Source organism: Passer domesticus, unplaced genomic scaffold (assembly GCF_036417665.1).
Source record: "Passer domesticus isolate bPasDom1 unplaced genomic scaffold, bPasDom1.hap1 HAP1_SCAFFOLD_44, whole genome shotgun sequence".
NCBI classification, from domain to species: Eukaryota; Metazoa; Chordata; class Aves; order Passeriformes; family Passeridae; genus Passer; species Passer domesticus.
This window is the reverse complement of record NW_026990160.1, coordinates 1,992,261-1,999,363: the sequence shown is the minus strand read 5'-3', so window position 1 is coordinate 1,999,363 and position 7,103 is coordinate 1,992,261. Positions and strand designations below refer to the sequence as shown.

The 7,103-nt window shown below is 49.4% G+C and overlaps 1 long non-coding RNA gene and 1 pseudogene across 1 annotated transcript; both read left to right on the top strand.

Annotated features, from left to right (window-relative positions):
- LOC135292707 (zinc finger protein 850-like) overlaps window positions 1-7,103 on the top strand; it is a 216,147-nt pseudogene that overhangs the window by 198,221 nt on the left and 10,823 nt on the right.
- On the top strand, window positions 19-2,791 carry LOC135292657 (uncharacterized). Its single transcript, XR_010354877.1, has 3 exons — window positions 19-693; window positions 1,200-1,362; window positions 2,654-2,791. It is a non-coding gene; the product is annotated as an uncharacterized LOC135292657 (long non-coding RNA).

The window sequence follows — 7,103 nt, the reverse complement described above, 5'->3', positions numbered from 1 at the left end:
AAAAGGGGATGTCAGAAGACTTCTGGGAACCTTGAGCTTTCTGTCAACGAAAGGAAAGCTGGCATTTGAAGAGTGGTTTCAAGGATTGAAACTTAGACTAAAACATAAGGAAATGACAATGCCAAATTCCCTGAATGGCACCAAACATCTGAACCTGGGCCATTGTGGCACTGCATGTAAATCAGTGAAGAGGAAGGACAGGCAAGGCAGGCTGAGCCAGGGAGCCTAAGGTTTGACAGAACGGTTGCTTTCAACTCTCAGACTGCTTACCTTAAAGAGGAGGGTTTCTCCCCACCAGAGGAACCAGTTGTTTAACTGTCAGCCTGGTCTGAACTAGAGATTTCTTGCAAAGCTTTTACCTTTGGGGCAATCCTTTGTAGTTTGAAAGGTTCTCTTACCTTGATCCTTTTAAATTTGGAGGTGAACATGTAATTTGCTTTTTATTTTTTCTCCAAAAGCCCAGCATTTCAGCTGGAGAGTGGTAGCTGTCCCTAAAGAAATAACTAGAGCAGGGTTGAGCTGTTGAAGGATTTTTAGGTTTCCCTGTTGTGGTTTGCTTTGGGTTTTTTTAAAAATGTTTCTTGCCTGCTTCCTGGGACAGAGAAAACAGTTATGGAGCTCTGGACGGCTGGCAGAAACCTCGCCAAGCCCAAGGCCGATGGAGTCTGGCAGGATCCCAGCACTACAGCCCATGTATGTATGTCTGTATGCATGGGGAATGCCACCTGAGTCCCCTGGGAGTGTTGGAAAATGTCAGCCAAGCCCCCAGCAGTGTCAGGGAAACATTCCTGATAAATACCTGGTGGAGCTGCAGAGTTTCTGCTGTTGGGCCCTGGGGGGGCTGTGCTGGCTGTCACTGCCTGGGTCTGCCCCTGGATGTCTCAAATCTGCCCTTTTTGCTTGCCTTCTCTGTCTTTTCCTCTCCCACTGTGCTTTCTGCATGCCCACAGGGTGTTCATCCCTGTCCTCTGCAGTTCCTCAGTGCAAGCAGTTGCAGCTGCTGCAGCAGCTCAGTGTCATCCCTGGGCTGCCTTTAGAGCAGACCTGCTCCAGCCTGGATTGGGAAGGGCTGGATCAAAGCATTTCTCAGTTCAAGGTGCCAGCAGCCAGCCAGGGGCTGCATCCTGAGCAGGAGCTGCTGGTGCAGGTGTCCCTCTCTCCCACTGCAGGTCCCTGTTCACAGTTATCTTCTTTTCCAGAGATGAGCTTCACCCACCTCAATTCACTCCCCAACCACCAAAGGAGATGAGAACATGTTTGGATTGCCCAGCGTCTCGATGGAGGCACTTCAAGGCTGGAAAGCAGGAGGCAGCCACAGCCCTGACTGAAGAGCAGGATTTGACCCAGTCTTCAGGAGCAGAGGTAAATTTTCTTGTACACCTACTGCTTGTGCTGCCTCCCCAGCCTGCCACCAGCAAGTCATGCTCCTGCTGAGCTCCCTTTTTGCTGCCCTGCTGTCCTGTGCCCTGACAGTGGCTGGGCAGCAGGGCCAGTGGCTGGACATGGGGCAGTGGCAGGGAGAAATAGGAGAGTTTTCCTTGGAGAAGCTCACTCAGATCCTACAGGCCTGTGCTGAGTGTGGGATTTTTTGCCTTGTTGCCTTCCCAATGCAAGATGAGGCTTTCATCTGCATCATGATGGGAAGAGCTGCAGCTTCCTTGGCAGAGCAAGCTGGGATGAGTCCTGATCTCCATGTGCCCTCTTCCCAGCCCAGCCAGACTCCCTGTTTGCAGGTCTCTGCTGTCACCCGAGAGCTGCTCTTGCACTGCTGGCCCTGAAGCTGTCTTACAAACTGGGACTTGGCAAAGTGGCTGTCTCTTCCTGCAGGCGTAGGGAATGGCTTGTTTTTCAGGTGCCACCACAAGCTCCTGCAAGCCCTCACCTCCCAGCAGGCCTGGAGGGATTCAGGTGCTGCGTGGACGCAGCGCACACTGCCCTGGGAGCGGAGAAGGGAAGAGGGAATCTGTCTCCCTTGCACACTGTCAGTGTGGCAAGCAGGGCTGGAGCTGCCAGTGCCACTGGTGGCCCTGAGCATTGGCCACAGAGGGGCCTCCCATCCCTGCAGGCCCAGCACAAAGTGCTGCTGGAGCAGCTGGGTGTTGGAGAGGCCGTGCAGGACACGTTGTGGGGCTGCCCAAGGACGCTGTGCAGCACCTATGGAGGGCACTGCTCCCCCTGCAACTCCTCAGGTGGTCCAGAGGAAGGTTTTGCAGGAGCTTTTGCTGTAGCACCTTGAGGGAGCAGCATTTAAATCAGAGAGAGGGGAAGAGCCTCAGGAGTCAGATGAGCTGGGCTGGGAGTCCTTTGCTCAGCTCCAAGAGCTCTCACTCTGAGTCTCCTCCTTTTCTAAAAGCAGTAAGTTTTGAAACTTTTTCAAGGCAAGTTGTGCATCAGAGAGAATTTCTAGTGCCAGGAGACATCCCAGTTCACTTTCATGTAATGTACTAATGAATGCATTGACCCGTGAGGATGGGAGGAGATTTTCCCCATGGTCCCTGCACTGGTCAGTGGCATGGATGCAGGATGAGATCAGGGTGATTCTGGCAGTGTTTGGGGAATAGGCCCCTCTGGCTGCAGCTGCACTTTGCTCCAAGCTGCTCTTCTGCATCCATTTCCATGCTCAACACCTCCATCTCTCCTGTCTTCCATGCAGGCTTCCAGTATCCTGCCAGTGTCAGGTGTGCTGCAGCCAGGAGAGAGCCAGCAGGTCTCCTTGCCCTTCTCTGGCCACCTCAACAGCATCTCCAGTGCCACGGCGCTGTGCCACGTGGAGGGAGGCCCCAGCTCCGAGGTGCTGGTGCCCGGGGAGGCCTCACGTGCCAGCTGCTCCCCGAGCCCCCAGGAGATCAGCTGTGGCTCTGGGGCACCTCTCAGGGAGAGGTGAGTAAGCCTGCCATGGGTTCCTGCTCTCCATGGCTTACTGTCCCTGCAGGGCTTCCCTGCTCCAAGGACTCTGAGCTCAGAGGTGCTGCATAGCAAAGGCCAGAAGCAGCACAGGGATGGCCACTCTTGGCTCCCTGGCTCCCAAGAGAGGAAGCACCTTCTTCTGTTGGGACAGAGCATCTTCTTCTCTAGTTTAGTGGTGAGTCCTCCTGGCTCAGATGCTGCCTGCAGGGAGCTGGGCTCTGGCCCTGCCTTGGCACTGCCTCTAGAGGTGTCTTTAGCTCCATGGTGTTGAGTTGCATCTTCTTCAGCATCTCCCTTCTTCACCAAAACAGTGGGATTGTGGTGTGGGCAGGCGTGGGGCACAGACCAAACCTTGGTTTGGGTGCTGGTGCTGCCACAGATGAAGTCCTTGCAGTGCTGATCTGCCAGGGTTCTCCTGATGGTGGGGCAGCAGCCATAAAAGCTCCTGTCCTTGGGGCTCCCCTTCAGCTGCAGCAGTGGGCAAGCACAGGAGAAGCTCTGCTCCAGCAGGGCAGCCCAGCTCAGGACACACAGGCAAAGTGTGAGCTGGGAGTGGAGGCTGCTTAAAGCAAGCCTGTGCATCAGGACTTCCTTCAGGCCAGGCTGAAGTTGGTTTCATGGGGAGGAGAGGGACGAGGCTGCTTCAGATGGTTTCCATGGCAGACAGCAGCAGCTGGCTTGGTCACAGCTGGCTTCCAGCAGGAAATCTGGCTGACAAGAGCCTGTCTTGCAGGAGAACAGTTCCTGCAGCCTTTGCTTTCTGACTGATGGGATTATTCTCATTTAGGATCAGGCTATGAGTTGTTAAACCGAGGCTCACAGACAGAGACTCTCTAACTCATTGAAGTTAGAAAGTGGTATGTTTATTAACCCCGGCGGGCGGCACCAGAGTCGTCCCTACAAGGTGTGACTGCGCTGTACAAGGTTCTTTGCCCTCTCTTTATTTCCCAGGATCTTACACACAATACATGTGCACAACCCCAGCACCTTCCCTCCCCACTCTGTATTAAAATGAGGTCATTAGTCCTTCACACCTGTGCAATTCTTCTCTGGAATTGGGTCAGTGGTCTCCAGTTGGGTCAGTGGTCTCAAGAGATGAAGTCAGGAATGTCTTCATCAGGTCTCTGTGACCCTCTGGCACCATCCAAGGTCCCCTGCTTAGTGATTGATTGACATAAAGCCCAGGTGCTAACCATTGTTCTACTGGTTTCAAGATGTTCTTCTAACAGTTCACTTACTCCACTTCCTTCTATCAAGAAGCTCATCATGGTAAACAATATAGCAATCAGCTCTGGCTGAAGCATCTAATCATCATTAACCTATGGTCTGCCTGTCTAACTGACATCCTGATCAATGTGAATTGCTTCTAAGCCTCAGCTGAAATCCGAACTCATTGAAATCCTGCTTCAGCTCTGCCCAGGGAGAAGGGAGCTGAATGAGCTGAGTAAGAATTGCAGGAGAGATCAGCAGACGTTGGCACTCTGTGCTCTGCTTGAAACTGGGAAGTCAAGAGACAAAGGGCGTTTTCAGGCACAGCGCAGAGAGCTGGTGGATCAGCCTTTGGCAGTGGGCTGGAGGTGTCTGGCTGTGCCTGGAGAGGGAGCTTGCACAGTCAAGCCCTTCTGATGGCAAGGCTCAGGCTTGGCTGGTCCTGGAGGTGCCCTTCCACCACTGCCCTCCCTTGGGATGTTCCCAACCTCTGTGGGTTGAGGAGAATTCACGGAAATGGTCTGGTGCTTCTGCCTGGCCTCAGGGTCAAGGAATGAAGTGCAGGGCCAGCCAGGACGAGTGAGCCCAAGGTTCTGGTGCTGACTCTCAGCCATGTTTTCTGTTTTGTCTGCAGAAGGGAGCTGAAGCGGCCGGCTCCAAAGCTTGAGGAGGAGACAAAAGCCTTGGCGGAGGAAGAGAGGCAGAGGGAGAAAGAGAAGCAGAAGAAAGAAAAGAAGGGTGTCTCTGTGGGGAAGGAACCTCCAAAAGCAGAGAAGGGGAAAACCAAACCCCCAGAGAAGAAGGAAAGCAAGGCCCCAGAGAAGAAGGACACCAAAATCCCAGAGCGGCTGGAAACCAAAGCCCCAGACAAGATTGAAAACAAACTCCCAGAAAAGAAAAACAAACATCCAGAAAAGAAGGAAATCAAATTCCCAGAGAGGAAGGAAAGCAAGGCCCCAGAGAAGAAGGACACCAAAGCATTATTAGAGAAGAAGGAAACTAAATTCCCAGAGAAGAAGGAAACCAAAGCTCCAGAGAAGATTGAAAACAAACTCCCAGAAAAGAAATACAAACCTCCAGAAAAGAGGGAAATCAAAATCCCAGAGAGGAAGGAAAGCAAAGCACCAGAGAGGAAGGAATTGAAAATCCTAAAGAAGGAAACCAAATCTCCAGAGAAGAGAAGCAAACCTCCAGAAAAGAAGGAAACCAAATGCCCAGAGAGGAAGGAAATCAAAATCCCAGAGAAGGAAACCAAGGCACCAAAAAAGAAGGAACCCAAAGCCCCAAAGAAGGGGGAAGCCAAAGTGCCAGAGAAGAGAGAGACCAAAGCCCCAAAGAAGAAGGAACCCAAAGCCCCAAAGAAGGGGGAAGCCAAAGCCTGAAAGAAGGGAGGAACCAAAATCCCAGAGAACCCAGCTGAGCTGGAGAAGAACTCTTTCTTTTATTCACACAACTTATTTTATACAGTTTGACAAACCTAATGTGCCACTTTAGTTAGTTGATAGATTTCTTATTATTAGTTATGCCAATTATTCTGTTGGATAATAAAATATATTTTACTTGTGCATCAAATCTCTCTGTTGTATTGTTTGTATTGTTACCTATTCTCTTCACTGATTCTCATGGGACAAATCCCTTGTTCTTGCAGGTGCATTTGTTTTTCACCCTCAGATCAGATTGTTCACCAAGTCTCATTCTCAAAATGACTTCACATGGGAACTTGTGACTGCTTAGCTGCCCTTAGAAGAGATGACAGGCCAGCTGTTAATATAGCAGAACAAGGCCTGGTTTCATAAAGCCTCTCTTTTATCATTATTCTACCTGTCTCTGACATATCCCCCTTTTTGTTAATTTAAAAAAGGCTCCTGTGTTCTGATGTTGAAACAGCTCACTCTTGGGAGGGTATGATCTCATGAAGGGTATCACTGGTTATCTGTTAGATGTGGGATAAGATACATAAAAGACCAATTACAATCAACAAAACTTACCCAGTTCTGTCAAGTCATTGACACAGGGTTTTGCAGCATGAGCAAACAAAAGAATAATGTCCAATGTCTCTTAGAGAAATGGAAAGAAATTACCATTGTTTCCAATTAGCTGAGAAGTAGGAGAAGGTCCATTAGCTGGAAATGTTGATCTTGGACATCACTGAATGTCCTCCTGGAGCTGGAACAGGGAAGGACTGAAGAAGGTTGGGAGGAGCACTGTCCCATGATGATGCCATGAGGCTTTTGTTGGCCAATTGCCTCTGTCAGTTTCCAGGCACAGCTGTGTCTTGGCAGTCCTACTCCTGTTCCTGTTCTGGCCACAAAGGCTGCAAGGGGATGAGGTTATTTCTCTTTCCACTGGGCCTCATTTCTTCAGAGCTGATCAGTATCTGATGGAATGAACAGGTGACTGCTTTGAGCTGTTGGTGATAAAACACAGGCATCTCTTCTCCTGAAGTTAATGAATTAGTTAGGCTTCCCTGTGGGACACTCCATTGGGATTTAGATGGGATGATCTTTTCTCCAAATTTCTAATGTAACTATTGCATGGTTCAAAATGATTAGTCGTCCAAATTTCTCATGTACATATTGCATTATTTGAATGTTCTTAAGGCATTCATTCCTCTTTTTTGTTTTTTAAGAATGAGATGCATGTCTTTTATGAGTATGAAAAAATATCATAGTAAAATAATACATGTAGTGGACAAGTAACTTAGAGCAATTAGGAATAATTTGGATACAACGATCAGGAATATTTCTAATAGCAGACAAAACTAACAACATAGGTGGAATGAAATAAATAGAAATCTCTGAAATAATGTACCATCATCCCAGAGTCTGCAAACAGCTGACAAACCTCGATTCAGTGGGGACTTGGATAATTATTTCCAGATCATAATTCCCAAGTTCCCTTTAAAAATAATTCAACTGTCATGTATGGAGGGTCAAATTGCAAAGTCAAAGCAACTCAAATCTAGTTTTGATGCAGAAAACATCTGG